General features: G+C 38.6%; 1 protein-coding gene across 1 annotated transcript in view; it reads right to left on the bottom strand.

Moving 5' to 3' along the window:
* Positions 1 to 8,486, bottom strand: part of tspan18b (tetraspanin 18b) — a 39,971-nt gene extending 31,485 nt beyond the window's left edge. Inside the window, exon 1 of the mRNA XM_004069554.5 lies at positions 7,300 to 8,486. The gene's annotated coding sequence lies outside the window, so the exon portion shown is untranslated. The remainder of the gene's footprint in view (positions 1 to 7,299) is intronic.
* Between the last annotated feature and the right edge of the window lie 16,246 nt (positions 8,487 to 24,732).

Below are 24,732 nucleotides of genomic sequence, written 5' to 3'. Positions count from 1 at the left end.
GCCTCATGCAAGTCAGTAAGGGTTCATCCAATCAGGACAGAGTCATGTTACCACAGACATGGTCTTCCAGCCAACGCCACAACTGCAGCAGCTGACCTGTCCTGACTCCAATCTCCTGAAATGCTATGCTGTCATGTGATATGGCAGCATTCTGCAGCTCCAGTAAAAGTCTGACAAGATTTCGTGCACACATCGACCGCTAAGTCTATAATGGATCAAGTAAAGTTGACACCTCATCGAATGACACACACCTAATATGACAAGAGAATCTCAGAGGACTTTATTGTATACAGAAAACAGCTGGTCCCAGCATACCCTGGTGCCAGTTCATAGGCACTAAAGATTTCTTGTTTCTGGTCTCTAACAAGCTGAGGTGAAATAAAAAGCATGCCGTGGTGTGGTTCTGGCAGGAGGAGGATTGCTAGCCATGCCTTCCCACAACTTTCCCCAGGTAGCAGATGTAACCTGCCTGTTTTTTTCCTACTTCCAATCAAACTATCTGTTCTTCAACAGTGAAAAGACTCATAAGAAACCCACATGTTTTCTAGACCTATGGTGAGTTTCACCCTGTGGGAGAGACTACAAGTTTACTGCCATCCCACAGGAGCTGTGAGAAACCATGCTGTGGACAAGGTGTGTGGGCTACAAAGGCAATAAAAAGAAAAAAGCAGGAAGCCTTGAGGAAAAAGAAAATGCAGAGTTTTTCTTGTTTTACTTAACCTACAATCATCCTGGCACCATGTCTGAATATTTAAAGCAGATAATCAGTATATAGAAGAAAAAAAAAGCAAGAATAGGAATGAAATTAGCCCAATTACATCTGCTGAGGTTAACAATATGCAGATGCGAGTAGAAATTAGAAAGAAAAAACTTCTACTTGGCTTAAACTGGTTTATCGTGCATTTCTGAGGACAATTATTCCGTCAAGATGGAAAACTAGACATTTATAGGAAGTAGCTGTGCATGCACGCATCCTCTGAAATTCCAATCTAGATTTTTTATTCTAATCACTGTTTGCTAGAGCCAGTTGACAAATATAGAAGCAGCTAGCGGATTTAGTTAAACAATTAAAACAGTCTCAAAAGGAAACTATGGTCTATTGCCACAACAATGTAGCAACTCTAAATTACATACATAGTTGAATGACAAGAGCAGGCGCGTTTGTGAAAACTGTGTGGCTCAATTTGAGTTTTTACAAATCAAAATGATGCGGAAAACCCCCTCTTAGGCAATGGTGCTAAAAGCACTTCTTAGTATGCAATAAAACAGGGCACATACTGAATGAACCTGATTGTCATTAAAGGCACTCCTGCTCTGACACTGTGCATCCTCTGAAAAATGTGAAATGAAAGAGCAGGGAAAAAAAGTTGCAGCTAATAGAAAAAGCAGAACCTCACAGAGTAAGAGTCTTATTTCTTCTGAAAAATGCCTGAGTCAGGAGACGAGGAAGCCAGTGGGCCCAGTGAGTCACAGGGAGAGGCTGTAAAAACACACTGGAACTCAATATTAAATCATCCTCAAATGATTATCTATTGCCTTTTAGGATTTTTTTAATTTGATTCTGATTTGTTTGTCTCCCTATCTGTGCCTTTGCAAATGTTCAAAATATATCACTGAAAAAAGTAACTAATAAAATTATTTTAATTCAAAAGACTATCTCAAGAAGTATCAGAAATTCTTTTTATTTAATAAAGCTTTAAATACAAAAGAACTTTGTCTAATCAACAACTGTGCAATGAAAGTTAAACATTAAAGCCCCACTGAGATGAAAATGTTTCTTTTGTGTGTTTTTAACATTCTTGTAGCATTTTTCTGACAATGGAGGACATACATAAAAGAAAATATATTGTAAAAATTGCATTTGTGAGTATTTTCTTAGTCTAATCATTGTGAATCAGGAGCAGGCAAAAAAATGCTGTTTGAAAAAGCTTATAGCTGTGACATAAAAAGCTACAATCGACAGGCCACAAGCTCCCTGCTCTGCTACATTCTGATAAATCCCCCTAGACAGATAGATTCATGTACATTTCCCTCGTCCGAGCTGGAATCTGGTTCAAAACTCTAAGGCTGGATGGGGCTGAAGGGCTGCACACTACCAGGAGAGCACGTAAACAGGGAGCTCTCAGTAATGGGGAGGGTAATGGGGTTGTTTCGCTCCTACTGTCCGGCCCACAACTCAGCAGAGAAATTCTGATGAACTACTGCTGCTCTGCGGAAAACGACTGTTTTTTATTCGAGCGGAAAACTGCATAATCACAACTAAAATACCACTGATCATGCTTTTAGAATAGTTCAAAAGATGATGAGAGTGGGAATTCAAGAGACTCTTTGATTGGGACATGTGATGGTGTCAATAAAACCACCATAAGGGAGCTAAATCTATTATCTGCTCATGAAAAGGTCAAATGTTATTCTGTAAAGACTAGGGGTTTATTTTTTTCCAAACAAATATTTAAGAAAGGATGAAAGAATATTGTTGGGTAGATTTATTGTGCACACAATTCCTAAAGTAACACACAATGGATGAATTTTACGATGTGTTTAAATGTACTACTTAGGAAACAACCCCAAAAGTCTTCTTTTAAAGAATTAGTAAAAACTAGAAACATGTTGTTAAAATAAGAACTTTTTAATATAGATATATGGAAACTTGGTTTTGCCTAGTTTTTTTCATCTGAGAAAGGTATGGAGATAGGGGTCTGAAAGAAAGTGCTTCAAAAGTGAGTGAGTTAGAATAGATGTTGAAATCTCTAAGCCAGTTTGGCAGCCAAACTCGCCTCTATTAGGTTAGCTTGTGTGCATCCAACAAATCAGGATTTAGAGGACAGCCTAACAATAACTTGATTCACAGAGCAACGTACATTTTTCTTCACATTGATCCCACTGTGAGCAACACACAATTATGCATTTGTGTTGATGCATAAGCCATGTGATAAGGAAAAACTCATTTATTGTGCGCAAATAAATAAATAAATAAATAACTAAAACCAAGAATGCAGTGAAAGAGCCAATTTCAGGGAACAAACACAAAAAGCAAAGTCACATCCGTAAAATAAGGAGCTCTTCCTCCCTGGTGTTACTTGATTAGGAACACAGCATCTTACAGTCCAGCGAACCAGAACTGAACTCCAAATGAGTCATTGTGTTGTAAACAAATGCCTCTTCTGCTACAAGTTTGCCACAACATCCTCTCTAGCATCTGCATGCCTAAACCTCAACCTCTCTGCTCCACACTTTTTTTGGAAGCAGGTGAATAATCTCCCCAAACGACAGCTCCGTGTCACACATCTAGACAGCTGGCCAGCCTAAGACCCTCTCTAAGCCTAATACATCTGAAGGATGAAAAGAGCACAAGGTGATGAAGAAACCTCCTGGCAAAGGCACAGGGATTTACTGAGCGCGCTCACTCTGTGTAATGACCTCAGCATAAAAAGCCTTATTAGTTTTAAAAAATACGATGGAGATGGAAAGATGCCTAGGGGGGGATTTGGATATATATATTTGAACATCTCGAGACAGGGTGGAGTGTAACCCCATCTAAAAAACAAACCAAAAGTCTATTGGAGACCTGTTATCTCCCTCACCCAGCTTGTCGAATACGTACCTTTTACCTCATTACCTGCTCAGCACTGCTATTATGGAGGGAAAGTGGGTGAATGCAAGATAAGCACAAAGAATTCCTGGGCTGGGCAAAAACAGCCAAACCTGCTTCCTTCAGATAAAAAAAAGGAAGAGTGGTCTGTTAGCTTCCTGCTCTTTGTGAACTCTGGAGCTGCAAGCTGCCCCGTGATCGGGTCGGTCGCTGCTTCAACATCGACACACAGGAGAAAAGAAATGACTTCTAAACAGAGGTTTACAAGTGTTTGTGCATAAAGATTTGATCTCAAGAAGATTTTAATTCAACAAAATTGCTGCTAAAATGGCCATTTTAGCACTTATCTATAAATATTAAGACATGTTAGACTTGGTATATTTTAGGCAATTTCTTTTGATCCTGACTGGAATAAGCTTTTCTGAGATCCAGGTCAACTAAAAAAAATAAATAACACTGGGGGGGGGGTCTGGGGGACGTAAAAAAAAAAATCTGGTAGGAAAAAACTTAAGCAAAATCTACACCAAAATGTAAATAACGGAAAGATAAGATGACACAGTGAGACGGTTTGCAGCGGATCTCATTAAATATGTGCTCACATTACCCACATATCACAATTACACCTTTTAAACACGGCAATGAATGTGATCGCTGCACAAATACAGCTGGATTAACACAACCCTGCAGCCATTTCTCCTGTTTGTTAATAATTTCATGCCTGTCAGAATATTGAACTCAAGCTAACAGACTTGTTTTATCACTGGAGATAGAAATACCAACAAAGGGGTTTTCTTTATGAATAAATTACCAACAATGGTTCATATATAGTAAAAAATGTTGGAATCAACCTTTCAAGCATGAAACGGAATCTCTTAAGTAGATTCTGAGTTTTCAAATTTGTACAGTTTTTTTTAAAATCTTGTTTCTAGTTTGACGCTTCTAAACAAAATTTGTCAAACTTGCAACAGCCTCAATCACACTTCAAGAGGCTTCTGATTTATTTATTAAATCACTCTGCTGGCAGGTCTTGATTTAGCCATTTCCACTGAGGCGCAGGTACAACATCAGGAGGGGTAAGTTTAGGTGTGCTGAAAGTTTGGAGGGGGGTCCTATCAGTTAATCTACACAAAAATCCATCTTCTCCTTTGATCTATTTGATGCGCCTTATAAGTTTTATGTTGAGCGCTCTTCCTGACATTATGCATTTACCGGGCTAGGGACAGGCACAAGGTTTACACTGGTTTGTGCCCTTTGAATCATGCATTTATCTTTTTTTGTCTGTCTGTCTGTCATCCATCCATATGTTTTCTGTTTTTGTGTATGTGTGGTTTCTTTGTTTGTTTTCCTCTTTGTGTTTGCAATTTTTATTTCTTTAGTCATATGTGGATTCCTGCGGGCCATCATATTTGGGGGGGCAGTCACTGCTCGGGGGGGGGGGGGGGGGGACACTGCCCCGCCCCCTGGCCCTCCCTATAACCAGCCTTGTTCACTTTAAATGGATTCAAACAACCATGTGTCAAGAGTGCTTGGAAACTTTTCAAAAATTCCATTTTTGTCTATATCGATGCAGAAGACATTAATGTAAAAATGTTTTTTTTTTGGTTCTCTTTTAGCTGATGCTAAAATAATCTTTGTTTAACTGCACTTTTCCTTTGTCAACATGCAAACTTCTTCCCTCCACCTTGGAATAAAAGTCATTTCTTTACTATTTTAGTTCAAAACCAGGCTACAGAGCTTAGATGTGTGGATGCTTTGTGCTCCCACTGCAATCAGAATAGAACATGCAGTTTTAGATACCAGAACGGCAGCAAGAGAACAAACTTTGAGCAGGGATGCTGCTGGACTTTCATTGACAAAATGTAACACACATTTGTGACAACACACACCTTTATTGCTTTTAAACCACTGATGAAAAATGCACCTTTCAGAAAGTAAATTATTCTGCCAACCGAAAAAGCAAATTTCATTTTCTTGCGTCTCTGGACAACAAAGAGGCTGAACCCATTACAGACAGAGGCGTGTGCATCTCACACATTAAATGAAAGGTCCTCTAGCAATCGAAAAAAGCAATTTTCTCATTGAGCCAATAGATACTCCATTTAGTTCTGGCCTCTCTGCGGACGGCAGCAGAGGCTAATACAGAGTAAAGCAAGTGTGGAGTGATGACCCAGCCTCGTTTTTCCCCCCTTTGTCGTCGCTGCTCTGAACCCATCGATATGGATACAGCTGTGCACTGCAGGTTGGTTGAAGGGAGCAAGGATGGGGACAAGTAGAAGACAGAATAATAGATGAGCTGATTCTCAGCGAGAAAGTGGAGGATTCCTGGAGGAAAACTCGAGAAGTGAAGCTCAGAAAGAGACAATCTGCAGACGCTACCTGATCAAAAACCAGGGGAGGAAAGTAAAGGAGACCCAGAAATCAAAGGGTAACCAGAATGATTAATTTCAGACCTTTAATGAGCGATGCTCTGAGGGATATTGAGTCAGGTGCCCCATCTTTCTCAGCAGGAGCAGCCATGCACCAAAATTCCTTTCTATACATAGGATGAAATGATACCTGCACAATCCACTAGTCACATCACAGTTTAAACTTTTTTTTTTTTTTTTGAAAAATAAAGGAAGACTCTCACATCAGGTAAAAACAATAATCTCAGTAAAACGTGCACCCTTTATCCCCAGGTTTCAACTTCAGCATGGGTTTGTGAAGCCTGTTGTTGGCATTTGTGCTCATCCGAAAACCATCACCGAGATAAAAAAAAAAACTATTTCCCTCTCCTCATGTGAGTCAAGCAGAGAAAGGCTTCAGGCAGAGGTTAGTCATCCATGTTGGCAGCTGCTCCAAAAGCATCAATACAACTGTTTCTTTTCTGGGGTTTTTTCTTTAAATGTTCAGGACAAACATTCTTCTCAGCATGGTGAACAAACACATCTTTGTTTTCAGTCTGTTGGCAAAATATCTCAAACTAATTTTTGGTTTTAGGGATAAATAATGACATGTAAGAAAATGTAAGTGAGTGGACAAACAAGGGCAGAGGAGCGGAGTTGTCAGTAGGGAAACTTGAGACCAAAACAACTTTTTTCTCCTTTAATTCAGCACTCTTTAGGGATCCTGATGTCCAACTTAAGCTGTAACAAACACCATGCCACCATAATGCAATTGTCTGGGGGTCTGGCACAGTCACATACTGAGCGCCTTGAATTTGGAGAAACATGTGACTGCGTCCTCGAAGAATTGACTTTTCATCGTGTCTGCTCCAGTGAAGATCTGACAGGACGGATGAGAGAGAGGGACTTTGGAAAGATGCGTCCTAGTGACTGATCCAAAGTGACAGCAGAGTCCTGCCCTGCAGCTAAGGTAGTGCTGCCACAGACCTCCATCTGGTGACACCGCGCATCTCTGCGCACAGTTTTGGCTGAGCCCCCCCGTGGGAAGCGGGACATCTTGGACGCACGTCAGTCAACCATTTATTAAAAAAAAAAAAAAAAAGACAACTTTGACTCAAATAGAATGCACGCGAAACCATGTGCACACAAGAAATCCTAAAACAGCACTTTTTTATAAACTTCTGTTTGCGTTTTTGATGATAAAAACAGGCCATAAGCACTCTAAAAACACGCCACCAACGCTCACCCATTGACAATTTTTCATTCTGACACATACTATTTAAGTTAGACGGCACTTATGCGCAGCGACGACTCTTTTCTTACCTCAAGGCGAAGCTCGAAGCCGAAATCTGACTCTTCTCTGTGTGGTGAGCTCCAAAATGTCCCTGAACACTCTTCGATGATCGAGGATCAGATCAGCTGGGCGCGCGTAGTGGGCTGAAATTCGGAGAAATGCGGTTACTTCGGATCTCTACGTCTGCGTAAAAACTGGATAAATCCACGGCTCCGAGATCTGCGATCCCAATTTGGACAGGCGTTGCAGAGTGGAGGGGAGGCTGGTGTGCAAACAGTTTGGTGAACTCACTGATTGCCGAGCGCATTATCCAGCAGCGCAGCGCAGCTCCAGAGGGTGGAGACTTCTCCTGATGGCCACGCCTCCTTCTTACCTTCTTCCACTGCAGCTCCTGTATGGAGTGATATCTCTGCCACCACGTTGAACACAAAACTTTCTAAGTTGCAAATGAAAATATTAAATATTTGCTTTTCAATTCTTTTTTTAGTTTGCTTTCCATTTTTTTTTGTTTTGCTTTCAAAAATTTTTTTTGCTTTCTTTTTAAATTTGTAAAACACGTTTTCGCATGCGTTGGCATCAAATCTTGCTTTTATCCTATCTTTGATTTTTCTGACTACTTTGAGTGCGACTTAGCGTGATGAAACTGAATTGTCACAGCCAAAAGTTGTCTCTTATCTCACTTTTTTCCTGTCTTTGATTTTGCTGACATGAGTTTCAGTTTGACGTGAGAAAGCTGCCATAAAACAGCCTGCTGATTGGTCCAGATTCTAACCAATCAAATCGCCACATTTATCTAACATGGTGTCTGCTACCTAGACTCAGAAACCGAAGCAGCTCTTTTTACCCTCAATTTTGTCTCTTTGGATGAAGAAATTTTCATTTTTTATCATTTTAACAATAATTCATACTTTCTTTCTTTTTTACCATTGATTAATTTTTAATAAGTCAGATTTGTTAATTTATGGCGGAGGATCTCCTTAAACTGTAAAAGAAACTGCTGACATTAAATCAACAGGCCTGTGTGTGATCTGTGAATCCTGCAGAGCAAAATATTGGTAAAAAGTGTGAATTTCTTTAAGATCTGTTTGTTAAAACAAAACAATAAAAAAAAAATACTCATGAAAAAATGCTTTTTTTCTCTTAATATTTCAACATTTATTAATTACGATAAAAACAATATTTCAGATTCAAATCTTAAAAAGAGTTACTTCCTGCTGGAAAGAGTCTGAGCTCTGCCGACAAAACTCTGTTTTACTTTAGCTGCTTTGATACTCCTTTTTGGTTTTACTCTGAGAGAAACAGGCCAGAATAGTTAAAAAAAGCAGAATCCCCGAACAGAACCGACAGAAAGCCCAAAGTCCATGTCTGCCTCCAAGCACCGTCAATATGAGACAAAGACACCTGATTGGTTAGAATCTGGAGCAATCAGCAGCTGTTTGATGGCAGCTTTGTCACGTCAAACTGAAACTAATGTCAGAAAAATAAAAGACAGGAAAAAGTTATATGATACAACGCATGCGAAAACTTTTTTGGCTGCGGCAGTTTCATCACGCTAAGTCGCGCTCAGAGTAGTCAGCAAAATCACAGATAGGAAAAAAGCGAGATTTGACAACAACGCATGCAAAAACGTGTGCTTTGCAAACGCAAAAAAAGTTTTTGAAAGCAGATAATCCATACCAACCCCACAGATATAGTTCTTTAGACCCATTTAAACCCCAAATAACTGAGCATCTTTCTTTGTTTTTGACATAAAGTTTCATCTGTAGATCTAAATCCACCAAAAATATCTCACAGTTTGCCAGACTTTCTAATAAATCCTGATGTTCTGCTTGTCTTTGTCACACAGGGGCGGAATTTTAATTACAAAGGGGGAGGGGGCTTGGCCCAGACACGAAAAAACTGCTAAAAAGAAATGCTTATGTCATGGGTTTGACACTCACAGTTGACGGAAAGATGATGGCAGACAACTAAATTGCATTTAAAGGGTGATGCTGAACCTCACTGGTGAAAAGGTTCTTAATAAAAACATCCTAAGGATGAGAGTGGGTTAGTGATGTTTGCTCAAGGCGGGGCAAATTCTATCACAGTAGAGGATTCCCCAATCTCAAGACTGGGAGGATATTTAATCTGAATTTTCCCCAAGGAAATAAAACTTGAACCTCTATAGTTTAACTGTAGCTTTCTTACTTAAAATGTAATGCTGGCTTTAGCTATTTATTAAGATACTTGAACAAACTACTTTAAGACAGCAAAGTGTTTATTTTGTACCAATTGAGGATAGTTACAAAAATGAAGAAATGTGAAAATACTCATTTTGTACCACAAGTCCTGTTTTAAATCCAAGCTTCAGTTGTAGAAATATGTAAGACCATGTACTCAAGTCATAATTGAAATGCCATGAATTGCATCAATCTGTTTATTTACAGTTTCATGTCAAAAAAGGTTTTCCAAATGGTGGAACTGTGATACCACTGAACACATAGTGCTGCCTTCTCTTTAAAAACCTGGCGTTGTGTTTAAAGTGGCCGTCGGTTGTTTTTAAAAGGTAAATGAAGCTGAGGAATGTTCCAGAGAGCTGTGAGGTAACTTTACCCAGAATCATCTATTAGGCGCCCATATGAGCCTGGAGTCTGGAGGTATTGTGTTGTTTGTTGATGCAGTTTAAATATTGAATCAGAACCAACTGCCGAGTTAAAAATCAGTCAGTTTGCTTTCACATTAGGCTGTTTGGTCCACAGCAGTTTGTTTACTGGGATAGTGTGCTTAGATTTGCCGATTTGAAGCTTCTTTAACTCTTCAAACAGACTATTCTACAAAACTAAGAGCAGAAATAAACCAAGTTGGTCATATGAGTTTATTTTAGTGAGCTGGACCAGCTGGTTTTCTTCTTGATGCTGAAACTATGCAAACAGCTGCTACTAACATCTAATACTATGTTCACACCAGTCTTCAAGCGAAAACTTTTAATGAAAAGTCCATATAAATGTGCCTATGAAGACTCTCCTTCATCCAGGTTGATTCCATCATAGTAGTAGTAGGTTTAGGGGCTGTCATCTGGACTTAGTTTTTTAGTTTTCAAAGTTAGAAGACGCTTCACCTCAGAATTGACAAAGTCTCTTGGATAAGAGGTGAAACGTCTTCTAACTTTAAAAACAAAAAAAATAAGTCCAGATGACAGCCCCTAAACCTATATATATAAATGTGCATAATTAGACATTTTGGACCCAGCCTCTTCCAGCTGTGAGTACATGCACTAGTATCGGGTAGCAATCAAGAACCCGTGTTCCAGAACTTGTGACCAATGCCCGGTGTGAACATAGCATCACATCTCCATGTAGTTTTCTGTTAAATATTGTTTACCTTGCCAGTTCAACAGTTTTGTCATTGTTTTTAAGCATATTCTGGGATAAATTGACCAAAATTAGTCAATTTATAGGGCTTTTCCCAGCTTAAAAGCAATTTAACAATTAATGAGCTTATTATCATTTCATGGAACTGGACAGCCACACTGTTCAGAATATGTGCTGCACTCTTTACTCTTGAGAAACGTAATACACGCCATCCCTTGTGGGTATCCTCTCGATTTGTACCAGTGTTTTGTCATGTTTTGTCTTGTTGTGTTACATCAGGATCAAAGCCTGGTGCAGACACGGGGAAGCCTGCTGCTGAAGCTGTATGAGCAGGAGGGAGAATTTCAGTTGTCAGCCACGTTTATTCTGCCGCTGGACGAGTTAGTCAGACAATGAGAACCTCAATTTAGTTTGACTTCAGCCTTCTAACATGCTTGATTGTATTGTAAAAGTCTAGCTTTTCCCAGATTGAAGAAACAGTTCAGTTTGTGTTGCATTGTGGAGAAAAGGCAGCATCAGCGTGGATAAATACAGAACAACAAAGAGGCCTTCCAGAGCAGCACTGCAGCAACAAATTACATTACTAAGTCATTAAATGACCTTAACTTTAGGCACAAAAAATGAACAAAACAATTCCCAAAAATCTCTCATTTTTTCTTGAGGGGTTACAGAAGGTAACTGGAATGTGACAGAAAGTTGGTCTGCTTTTTTGCATTGATTTTAAAAGAACATTCTTGGATAGTTTACTGTTCATTTAAACAAACTCATCTGAAAAGGGATTATCAGGAAAATGCATTTCTTGTATTTAAATTGAAAAAGTAGAAAGTTTCCTTTGATGCACAGCATCATTATAAAATTTGCATGACAGGTTAGACAAATTGTGTTAATCCCCCCCTACAGTTACACGACATGTAGAACTTTTTCCTGTTGTTACAGTTTCCCTCTTTTTTCATCATGAATGCTTTTCTGTCACTCCTCCAGAAAAGAGGAGGAGACCATTTGTTCTGGTTGAAGAGACTTGAGGTGTTTTCCTCCTCTGTCCTTTTGTCACAAATCTACTACAGATGGAGAGCCAGATAAAACCTCCAGAAAGTGATTTTTTTTCCTGCCTGCTCTGAGGTCGTGACACTGACATTCTCCCTGGCAAATGTGATCCTTCCAACCCCCAGTCTTCTTGTGTTTCTTCTTGATCTCTCTCATTGGCACTTTTAAAGAGTTTTTGTAGAGACAAAAAAAAAACAGACAAAACTTGATCATATAAGCATTTTATTTTTGATACAGCTAATATCAAAGTAAGTATGTCTGGCTTTAAATCGTGTCTTGGCTTGGGTTTAGAAAACTATTGTTGCTCAACACTGGAAAGAACAGCTGTGAGGTATTTTCTTTTTGGCTCCTTGGGTGTTTTGAGAGGCCTTGGAGTGTAAAGAAAAGCTGAAGTGGCTAAACAGCCCCACCTCCCTCCTGGGCACTCGACTGGATCACCGGACTCAGGAAAAGTTTTTTCCTGAGGCGGTGACACTGTTCAGGTCAGACAGTATTTATTTTCTGATTTAATCAGGAGGATCAACAAGGTTGTGTTGCTGTTGTTGGGGATGCAGCCAATAAACAGCTATGGATCAGCAAACAAACTTTACTTAAAAAGCCTCAATACATTTAAAAAATATATAAAACCCATATAAATTTGATTTAAACTTTTAAACAAATGATTAATCTGAATTTTCCCTAACATGTCAAACGATTGGATAGGTTTTCAATGAAAAGAAAACCGTCTGATTAAACATTTAATAAGGAAACATGGCAGCTGGACAAAAAGCTGTACCTCTGCTGTGGATTTGACTTAATGAATGCGGACTTCCACTTATTTGATCCTTAATACTAGATTTCCCATTCGTTTATTCTCTCACTCAGTCAATTACTTGTCCAGCTTGTTGTTGGGAATCAACTTATTGTTGTTGAAAGGTTAGTCAATTTGACCAAGTGTTTGAAACTGCCTGTTCCTGAGAGCACTCTGTTTGAAGACCCACTTCAATGGAAATCCTGTTTTTAACATGTTCTTGTGGTATTTTTCTCATGATGGGGGACATATATAGGTGCTACAGTCAGCAGGTCATGGCCTCCCTGCTCCACTCTGATGCAGACAAATAGATCTATTTTCCTTGTCTGAGAAGGCATCTGGCTCAAAACTCTGCGCCTGGATAGCTCCAATATTGCTCGCCATTTTTGTTGCACCGATAATGTTAGGTTGGGGGTGTGAGAGGCTGTAAGGTTGCGGGAGAGAGTCTAAATAGAGGGATGGCAGGAAATGGGCATACTCTGCGTCAACAGTCCAAACCAAAATTCAGAGGCAAATTTGTAATGACCTTGCACCGCTTTGCAGAAATTATGAAACGAGACAGTTGTTTTGACTAAAAACCAACAATCATAACTAAAAGACCACTGGAAATACTTTTAAAAATGATCAAAAAAGGAGTTTAGATGTGAATGATTTTCATCTTCTAACTACAATCTATGTGGAAACTTGATGTAAAGTCTTGTGTTGGCTTATCACTTACACTTATCATCAGGCAGGTTTTCTCCCATTCATCCCATTTTCTGATACAAACAAAGAACTTGTGTGAACATTTTCATTTGCTGAGCAACATCTGCATTGTCACATTGAATTTGTGCTCCAACAGGCTTTGAGCAAAGTTACTGTTTTGATTTGCTTGCCAAAGAAAAGCCAATAAATCAAGCTTTTATGATAAGTATGAACTGGTTTAAGCACGCCCTTTACAGGCTGTGACACAGGCATGCTCACAAGCTTAAACCAAGTTAAGTCCCAGCTCTCCGGTCATGTGTCTCTGTCAAGTCAAGGTTCAAGTGACACAGTTTAAATGAACCGTAAATTTTACGAGTGAAGCTGGAGAAAGTTATAATTATAGTAAGGGTTTTGGTTTCCAAGCACGAATCTCATTTAATGTTCTGTAAAAAAATTCTAATCCAAAGCAGCCACTGTTTGTCAGATTTTACCAAAACATGTCAAATTAAGTAACAAGTTAAATATAGTAAAACAAATGACATACGACGAAGGGCTCTGTTTAAAATTCAGTTAATGGAACTGAATTAAATCCATGGATCCATTTCCCTTACAAGTTACTGCATTTCCTCTGGAAAAAAACAGCTTTAAAATCTGTTTTTAATGTCCAAATTTATAATCTTATTAATGTAATTGTTTTCTTGGTTGAGTTATAATCACTATTTATGTTTAATTGGTTTTTACTATTAAAAAAAATTGCTTTGGATTGAACATAAACATTTTTGGGGGGTATATTTGACCCAATCATAAATAAAATTTCCTTGTAAACTTCAGATAAAAATAAACTATTAGATTTATAATTATGGGAGCAATATCAGTCAGAAGTTAAAAAAAACTTTAAGTTCCTGGTAAATGTCAGGTCTTTTGAGGTCATGTCTCAAGTCACTGAATGTAAGATCTTAAGCTACGTTACAGAGAAAGCTTTTCAAGCCCTGGTCCTCAGGACTACCACCCTGACAGTTTCCAAGCTCTCCCTGCATTTCTAGCTGCTGGTTACCTGGATCAGGTGTGTTCAGTCAATCAGAATGAGCAGCGTCCCGAGTTAACAAATCAGCAGAAGTGTAAAGAAGGCAGAATGGTAGATCTCAAACACTACAGGGCTGGGCAGCCCAGCCTTAGAGCACATTTATCATGAGTACAAATCCCCTAAACTGCAGAGCAACAGTCAGTCGGAACCAGAGATTTAGTTCTACTGTTCCAGTTTAAACAAACAGATTTACACATACACACTGCTGTTTTGAGTTCTAGTTTACAACAGCCGAGACAACCACAAAAAAAAAGAAAAAAAGTTTTTTAAGTCTCCAGACCCCCATGCTGGAGTTTTTATTCCCGCCTTCTTGTAAATACAGGGACTTCTATGCGCTGCAAATTATAATGTCAAACGCACACAAGCATCTGCAAAGTAAATAAGCACTTTTTTTGTTCTGCCAAATACGTAGAGCAAATGTTTAAAAAACACAGTAGAATACCACACAGAAAATCTCACAACTTGCTTTAAAAAAATTCGTAAATGAAAAAAGAAAGAAATCCAAATATTGTTTCTTTAACTCAGGTACTATTTTATGAAAACAAACTTGTTGTTCTTTATAGACACAAATCAGATCAACATACACAGGAAACCTTTATCCACACACTGACATAGGCTATGCCTGCTGCTTCTCACATGCTCATTCTTATAGCACACTGGCCTGTTTAATTCAATTTACACTGCCATGGCTTCTTTCGCTCGGCATCCTACCACATGCTATCTCATTAAAGAGGCTACGGTCATGCCTCACAAGCTCTCAAACAGTAGGTCTTATTGTTTGGCACGAACACACATAAACACACATAGATTCCGGGGACAAGGTTGTAGGGAAATTCCCCCTTCTCTTACAAAAGAGAAGTGGGGAAATGAAATTTATTCCATTTATTCCATTTTGTGGTAATGTGTTGTGTGAAAATGTGTGGCGCTACAGGCTGAAATTCCGTAGCCAAATATGAAATAAATGCTTTTTTGATAAGACTGATGCAACCCAAAAACCAGAATCTGTCACATGCTTTAATCATTTATTCAAACATAATAAACAAGAATGAAATAAAATAATATTCAGAGTTTCTAAAGCTTTTTGTTGACCCTTTTTACTGAATGGGGACGTGGAAACACAAACATGAAATATTTGATTGTGAGCCAATCACTTCATCTTTGTGTCAGTAAAGTCTATAGAGCATGACAAAGTAAACATTTTAAGGGTTGAGGCTGTAGCTGTTTGCTTGATTTAGTCTCCTTACTGGAAAGCTTTTTTTTTAAATAATTAAAGGATTGAGTTGTGTACACTCTAAATTGTAAAGCTTTACCACATTATAAGGTGAAGTTTGTGCATGTTTTCAGTGTCTAGGTTTTCTAAATTTGTAACTTTTAATGTAACTGAAACAGGCGTTGAGCTACAGGAGGAAAGGAGGCCAGCTGCCCCCCCTGGCAAAAATCCCCCAAATTCCCCCTAATATTTGAGTCAATATTAATATTATTATTGACAAAGATTAATAAATCACTGATACTAGCTTCTTCAAGCATTGCAGAAAAAAAACAAAAAACGAAACAAAAGCAACATGTTTATATGAAATCTCTGCCCTGCTGACCCATCTGAGCTTTCAGGGATTTCTACACATTTTTTACTTTTGTTTTACAACAGTCAAAGCACCTCAGCTAAAAGAACTGTTGTTTAAATATGAATCAGTCCAAAATCTTCTCAAGCTCCCCAAATAAAATGTTCCACCACTGAACAGAACTATTTGTATAATAGGTTTGAATGACTTAAAACAAAACTCTAGTGCAGCTTTATATGATTAATTATGGGAGATAAATCTTTCAGACATTCATATTTGACAAAAAGTATACATGTTCAGCATTTCAATGTAGAAAATAAAGATGGAGAACAGGTGACGACCTTAAATGAAAATAAAATAAATTAGACTGAAGGCTCTTAAAAGTAACTTCATAACCTAAACTACTAATAATTAAATGTTGTTTCTCATTTATTATACATATTTTGTTGTTTGGTATTTCATTGGTCATTCTAGGTTATGCACTGAAAATACAGTATCAAACTCCTGAAAGAAGATACAGAAACTAGAAGAACTTTGCAATAACACCACACAATATGAATTCAATACAACTTCCAAAGTACTTACAATGTATTTAACACTAACTGAACATCAAAGTATGATCGGAAAGGGGCAGACAGGAGAAAATAAACTCCTGTTTTTGTTCTGACCTTTCACATAACCCTTGTGCTATCCTAGGCACTTTAACGTTGGGAGTTGGGTCATCTAGACCCACTAGACGGTGCTCTGAACATTTTTTCTTCAATGATTTGTGATCTTCACTGGTGTCCATGGATTACATGAAATCTTTCCACCTTTATCCACCTTTGTCATGGAAGGAATAACACGTCAATGTAAGGGTGGGGTCATCTAAGATAGCACAAGGGTTACACCTCACAAAAATGTAATCTTGTACGGCCTTCCCTACAACAGTTAACTCCAAATTTTAGTGGACAGCAAACCCACATCACACCAGAGAAACTACTATTTTTAAAAGTTCTGACAGCTTTCAAGAGTAAATTATTTAAAACATTTATGTTTGGAGGTAAACAAATGTGGAAAAATACTTGTACAAACTTTTTAAAACATTAAATCAAATTTAACAGCAAAGCTAAACAGAAAAACACGTTTGCTTCAAATGTTTTTTGTTGTCTTTGTTGAATCATGATAACGCTGATTTGGCTTCTGGAAGCTGATTAGGAAACAACTTTCCTAAAGGTCAAAAAGTTTCAAAAAGCTTTTGATTGCAGTTTTACAAAAAGTACTCTTTGGAAAATGCGATGCAGACTTGTAGCCAACTACTTTGTCTCAAATTATTTTGATTCACGTAAAACACACAAAACGCACAGGGACAAACACAGACATGAGCACAGACATTGAGTTCATCTTTGCAGCCTCAATCTGTCATGGGGCATCAGATGGCACCCAGGAGAGACGTGCCATGCTCCTTCCCCCTTTATGACTCCAGGACTGCCAGATCAAACTGTGAGTGGGGGTGTAGCTGTGCAAGACTCATCTCCTGGATGCCCTGTAGGGCATTGTAACACACATTTAGCAAAAACTGCAATTGAAGAGAGTTCCTGTTTTAATTTTCCATTGTGGGATATGAGTCATAATCCAGTTTTCCAGACTTAACTTCAGCATGTTCATGTCCCCAGGGAGGCTTTTAGAAACGACTCTTTGTGGGAAATTTAGCCGTAGACTGTTCCTATCAAGCGAACATTGAACAGACAACTCCCAGCCCCTCAAGACTTGGTTAAAACACCATTTAAAATCATGAAATTTTGCGTGAATTCATGCAGCTCCATCTGGCTCACCGAGCCTGCTTGCATCTGTCACATTAACCGAGCTGATGGAGAAGGGTTAGAGGAAGGTGACAGCACTGTGCATACCGCAGTTTTACCATGAAATCGTTTTTACTTGGAGACATCTTCATCTTAACATGTCTAAGAAAACTGTACCTGTCAGTAACCTAGCAACAAGACCCCATGTGATGTTTAGAGGAGAAATTGGACAAATCACGGAGAGAAGCATTCAAACTAAAATTAAATTGTAAGAGCTCTAAATCTGGAGAACTTCTACAGGTATGCTTTCTATTTTAGGCTTGCGCTGGATGGTGTTTGTTTCCGCGCGTGTTCCTCAGCATCAAAAATACCTGAAGGCATTGTAACATGGTACTTTCCTCCACCTATGCAATTACAGATGCCTATCTGCTGTAGCCTAGTCAGTGACAGGAGCCTGAGGATAAAAAGGGGGGGGGGGGGGGTAAGGGAGGGAGAGGGGTAGCGAAGGTGAAGGAGGAGAGGAGGGTGTCAGTCTCTCCAGATATTTTCCCCACCTTGTCCTTCAGGAATCCACACAGCAGAAACATCTGCAGAGCCCACACATAGCCACACACCATGCTGCAGGAAAAACAGGCGATGGAAATAAGGAATGTCTGGATTCGAGCTGCTGACCCTTCATCTATCCTGCCTGAGTGCAGCCATTTAGTGGTGTCTTATAGTGACTGGCCAAGCGTGCCTGAACTCCATCCATATACTGTACCTCCTGTGTTCCCATGAGGAAGAAGTCGCTGATGAATGGAGGAAAGTAGGCCACCGCTACACCCCTCCCTCCTCATCCTTTTCCTTCTCTTCAAGAAACGGGATTCTCTCGGAGAGTGGAATCCATTTGTATGCCACAACAAATTACTTTGCTCCTTAGTTTCACGCAGAGTTTTGTTTATCTCAGACAAAATCTCCACTTCCAGTGTGTGCTCCACACTTTTTGTGTTTTGACAGGCATCATTCAAACAAGCTCTGTTGCCTCAGAGAGAGCAGTGGTTAAATTTGCAGAGCAAGAATGAAGCCCTGCAGTTGTTGGTTTGGCCCTAACACATTTTCTGGTCAGCGAGTCTTGGAACTTTGGGCTAAAAAAGAGTTTAAAAGTTTAATCACGATCAGAGAATTGAAGCGTTGTGGCCTGAAACAAGCTACAACATTGTGTTTGGTTTATGGTTTTTCAAAAAGTCAAAAGAAAGTTACCAGTGAAACAAGATTGAAACTACCCTTGCTCTAAAAAAAATTAAACTTTTGACATCCCACTCCAATCGTCTTTTGATCTATTTTCAAAGTGTTCCCAGTGGTCTTCTAATTATGATTATGCCGTTTTTAGCCATAATCAAATAACCTGAGTCGTTTAGGACATAGTTTCTGCAGAGCAGCTGTAGTTCATTGGAAATTTACCTCTGAGTTGACGAAACTGTTGGCACAGAGTAAGCCTGCCTTATTTACATATTATAGCATCCCTTTATTTACACTCTCTCAGACGAATTTACAGCCCCTTACAACCCCATCCTAACATTACCAGTGCAACCAAAATGGTGAGCAATATTGGAACTATACAGGTGAACAGTTTTGAGCCAGCTGCTCTGACGAGGAAAACAAAGACGTACATGGATTTATTTGTCTACAAGTGGATGCATCAGAATGGAGCAGAGCACAGAGCTTGTGGCCCACTGATTGTAGCACTTATGTTACAGCAATAAGCTCTTTTTCAAACATTTTTTCGTCTGTTCCTGATTCACAGCACTTTGAATAAGGAAATACTCAGAAATATAATTTGAAGCTTAATTTTCTTCATTTATGTCATTTACCATCAGACAAAATGCCACAAGAACATTTTTAAAAACACAATTTCCATGTGTGTGGGTTTTTAAGCAAATGAAAGACAACAAGTCGCTCTAGTGAGAAGCTTTATAAAATGTTAGCATTCTGGTTTTGTTGGACATCTACACACAGTGGAACAAATACAACACTATCATGGTGGTCTGTGTTATTTCTCCTAAAAGCTACATAGGGACCCTGTTGACTTAAGTTAATGTGGAAACCTGCTAAAGCAGTTCTTATAAAGTCTCTCCAGACCCTCCCTATGCTCTCTGCTTCATCTCACAACTGTTGGTCCTGAAAGTCATTTAAACTGTAAAGTTCACACAGTTTATTTTAAATCTTCAAGAATTAACACTTATTGTACAGAAGTCTGGCTAATGAACAGCCTTAAATCAACTCCAGCTGCGTTTGATCTGTTGATTCGAGTTTCAGCCAATTCAGATTTTTTGCCAATTTCTCTCTGGCGCTTCATTGGAAAGTACATGGCTAGCAGCCAGACGATATGTGTGCATTAAATACTGACAGGAGCTGCAGGGCTCAGCTGTTGATGGAGCGCTGTTATTCCTTTTCTCATTACTGTTTGGTCTACGTGAAATTCAGCAGGACTCAGACAAACCATCAGGGATATATATGTGTGTGTGTGTGTTTGCACAGCACGGCCAGTAAGGCGGACACGCACGCTCCATGGAAACACCTCTGTTTTACTTAGAGAAGAAATCTGAGCTGGCAAACTGAGCGTTTTACTTCCCTTCGTTCACTGTCCAGATGAAATCACTCAGGAATGTAAGCACATCTTGCTGATAGACACTGTTCATATGTTACAAGTGAAAAAACGATTTGATCGGAGATACAAAATGGACAACCGCTAACCCTAAACACCTGTTCTGCAAGGACTACTCAGAAAAATAAGCTAAGAAAAAGATGAGTGTGAATTAATTTATTTTCTATATATGTTGAAGGCAAACTCATGGTTGATAAGATGCTAAAAAAGTTCATTTGTAATCAACAGGTTTCTGTGTTTTCCAGAATTCAGGTTGTCAACTAGATTTTGTTTTTAACCAAATCGTAGCTTTAGCTTTTATTTTTGTTCCATTTAAAATAAGTGAGATCCTGGACAGAAATTCTGTTTCAAGCACTGAGTCAGTTCTGCATTTGAATCGAGATACATGTTGACTGAGACCAGCAGAGCACCCTGAGGCTGATTTGTTCAAGCATGGACTAGTGTGGAGCCCAAAGCTGGTTGGTTAGCTTCACAAATTCCTCCTCTGTAACCCTTATGCTAGTTAATTAGTTAGTTAAAGTTTTAGTATTATTCTATTGAATTCTATGCATTTATGATCCGTTTTGATTGTATTTTTGCCTTACAATTACCGGTACGAAGCCAACTGAGATGACTGTTGCTGTGAATTTGGGCTGTACAAATAAAATTGAATTGAATAGAATTGAATAGAATTGAATTGTTTCTTCTATTATGGACGTGAGAATACAGACACGCAGGGAAACGAAGCGCGAAAAAAATAGGAAAGCCCACTTGTGAAATATAAAACCAATAACAAAGAGAGCCTCTTTGTCTAGAATTAATCAGCAGAACACAACTCTATGATAGATTGCATCAATTAAAGGAATAAAATAAGGGTACATATGTGGCCCAGGTTGCTTGTTTTTTTTTTTTTTATCAAGCTGCAGAATCTTGTAATTGCTCCATCGTGTTTCCTTTTTTTTTTCCAGGAATGGAGACAAAAAAATGTGGGGGCACCATGAAGCAGCACTCAGCTAACTGTTGAGCTGCTTCCTGTGTGGAGAGGAAGGAAGGGGCAAGAACCTTGTAGCTCCTTACACAATGGATGGGGTTCATGGCCTGTGGATGTGTGTCCAGGCTTTTTGGTGACGGAGGGCCTTCCGGCAAAGCAGAGATAGTACAGACATGTTTCTATGGAAGCGTTTCTGTAACATAATTAAAAATAAAAGTCAAAACCAGAAATGCTTTTTCATTTTCAAAATGAAGCTGCATTTTTGACTCAAAATTAAAATGTAAAAGCAATCTGTCAAAGTGCTTTTTCAATTCCTTCCTCTACACTGCTTATTATGTTCTCGGGTAAATGTGTAGCAAAATTCATTTAGAAATGTCTAATTTGACAATTAAAATGGATTAACAGAAATGCTTTTTCATTTTCTACTTCAACACCACTTATTCTGTGTCATAATTAAAACAAAAATGCAAAGAGGGGATTGCATTTGCGTTTTCACATCTACCCTGCGAACATTGTTGCATTTCTCAATTCCACTTCTTTCGGGTCCCTGCAGCCAAGAAATTCATATGATGGTTTAGTTTCTCAGGTCTGCGTAGCACTAGCAGCACTTCCGCCTTCGGCAGTCTGGCTGCCGGTCCGAAGATAAAGTTGCTCCTAGTGTCTGTGTCTTTTAGCAGCCGGACACACGGAGATAGCACTGACGTCACCGCCCCGCCTCCCCTCTGGAAATGCTAAGTGGAATTGAATAATGCAACAATGTTCACAGGGTGGATGTGAAAATGAAAATGCAATCCCCTCTTTGTATTTTCGTTTTAATTATGACAGAATAAGCGGTTTTAAAGTAGAAATGCAAAAGCAATTTGAAGTATTGAGTTTTCATTTGAATTTTGAGTCATTTGATGCAGTTACATTTTGAAAATGAAAAGCAATTTCTGTTAATCCATTTTAATTGTCAAATTAGACATTTCTAAATGAATTTTGCTACAAATTTACCAGAGAACCTTTTGAATATGAAATGTCAAATACCATTTTCATTATCATTTTAATTAAGTCACAGAATAAGCAGTGTTGAAGTAGAAAATGAATAAAGCATGTTGTCAAATTGCTTTTTCATTCTAATTTTGATTAAAAAAAATGCAGCTTCATTTTGAAAATGAAAAAGCATTTCTGGTTTTGACTTTTATTTTTAATTATGCTACACAATCACTTCCATATGTTTCACAGGACCTTGCCGTGCCTAAAAGGAGCCCAGCTGGCCCGGATCATACAAGTCAGGGAAAAATTGTCTGCTCAAACGTTTTTTTTAGCAGTTTACAGTCGGCCATTGAATGAAGTGATGACAATTTGTTTAGGTCACATGCCCTGAAACAGCTGTCAGCCTTCCTGACTTTTCTGTTGTTGTTGATTCAATAATTTTGGGTAAATCAGGAATCCTGGAGCAGGTTTACTAATAATGAAGCCATTTTGTCTCCCATGCATGAGAAATCAGTACAGTGCATTAAGTCATAGCTTAAAATACGGGCACCGTTGGAATTCTGACATATTCTGAAATAAAAGGCAACACTTGAACTGTTCCAGTTGCAAATGTTTTAGTATTTATATGCAATGATGTTATGACTTGGACTGGAACAACACAGAAAAAAAAGTCAAACCAAACAAGCCTATAAAATGGTTTGTACTAAGTTAATCCAGAAACAACACACTTTTTTTAAATTTTAGCTTAAAACTGCACAATCAAAATTAAAAGACCACTGGGAATGCTTTGACAATAGATCACCAGAATGGGACTTTAATGCCAACACACTGGCAATTTCAAAATTATTTTTGAGAAAAGTGTTGCATTTTTTTAACAGAATTGCAAGGATGTGTTTATTTTTGGCCATAGCTTTATGTTTGATAACCTTGAATGTGCATCATTTGAAGGTTTCTTTTGCTCTAATTTCATTTAGTCCAGTTTGTGCTTATTCTGTTTTGGTTAGTTTATTTACCAAATGTATCATTTACATATATTTAAAAAAATGACACTTGTAGAAGACTCCAAACAGACTGATACAAATCTAAATAAAAAAATTGTGGATTACACCTTGGTTGTGGAAAGTTTGTCAATAAAGAAGATCCAGAAATGTAAAAGAAGAGTTAGGCTGGAGAAATACATTCATGCACCGAGACAAAAATGATCTCTTTTGTGTAAGGATGATGTGACACATTCATTTAGTGATGCTGCAGGGATTACCCCGATGATTGACTGAAGGTGTCTGTCACGAGAAAGGGGCCACAAATCTTTCCAGAAATGGAGAAAAATAGACAAAAAGAGAGAAGATTTGACCTTGAAATGTCATTCATCGTGCTTACTCTGAGCTCAGGATGTGAACCCCCTGAACATCAGCTGTGTGCTGCTTTGGAATGAAATGTTCCTCAGGATGTTACAGCTGAAGCATCAGAGAATAAATAAACATGGCACAAACAGCGTGTGATACTAATGGATTTGTGAGGGGGAAAAAGTGGCAATTCTAATCTAGTTTTCTTCCTTTTGACAAAAGTCAGCAGGTGGTTTCAGGGGAGAAGCAGAACTGCTGAGGTTCATACAAAATTGCATTTTAAAATTGTATTTCTTTGAACCAGAGTCTATCAGGGGAGATTCAAAGTTTTCGTCAGTGGCAGTGTAAATATTCTCAGTAAAAAGAACCGATTCTTTGATGTGCCATTCCCGCAGGATAAAAGTTCATTTGTGGCTGACAGAAAGACAAAAACTTTAACGTTTGTGTGAAAAACACAGAACTACTCCATCAGCTCCCGCTGTTTGAGTTTTACAGGAAAACTTCTGTTAAATCAGTTCCAGCCAGTCACTTCCTATCAGGACTTTTCAGCTCAGCTGCTTTTCATCTTTTGTGTAAACTGTTATTCTGAAGAAACGCGGCTTGTTCATTTTTGCCAACAGTGCAGATGTTTGATGCCAAAGGACTTTTGGAAAGTAAAAGTATCTTTCTGTCTCTTCTGTCTCTCTGGATTGGACAAAGTTCTTGCTGCAGGCAAAGTGGAATACTTTTTGGTGGGATTTCTTCAAGGACAAAACTGGTGAAATGTTTCCATTCAAATGCCGAAACACCTGAACTGAAATAAGAAATTTGAAATATGGTTTATCTTGATTATGGAATTTTGATCATTGAGTGCATGACAAGATCAGTGACAGGATTAAAGATTTTTTTTTAATTTATCCTGTACAAGCAGATCCCAGAGCAACAGTTAAAACAACCTTTTTAACCCTTTAACACCGGAGCTGTCACCGGCGACTGCAAATAACACACGCTCTTTGAACTAACGTGACTTTGACTGTTTACACACTTAACGCAATTCCAATGGATTCTGACTTTGGTGCAAAGCTACTTTTCTCTGCATTAGAACCAGCAGATTTATGTTGATTGGATAAACGGTCGAAGAGTTATGGGACTACTGTCCTACAGAACAGTATTGCACATCTGTGCAAAACCGCTTTTCTCTGCTTCAGAATCTGCTGGAATTACTTTAATTGTATAAACCATTGAAGAGTTGCGGTGGT

The sequence above is a fragment of the Oryzias latipes genome, chromosome 6, assembly GCF_053564925.1.
Source record: "Oryzias latipes strain Hd-rR chromosome 6, Olatipes_Hd-rR_3.1".
In the NCBI taxonomy this organism is placed as follows: Eukaryota; Metazoa; Chordata; class Actinopteri; order Beloniformes; family Adrianichthyidae; genus Oryzias; species Oryzias latipes.
Note: the sequence above shows the minus strand (reverse complement) of the source record. Positions and strands in the feature narration are given on the sequence as shown.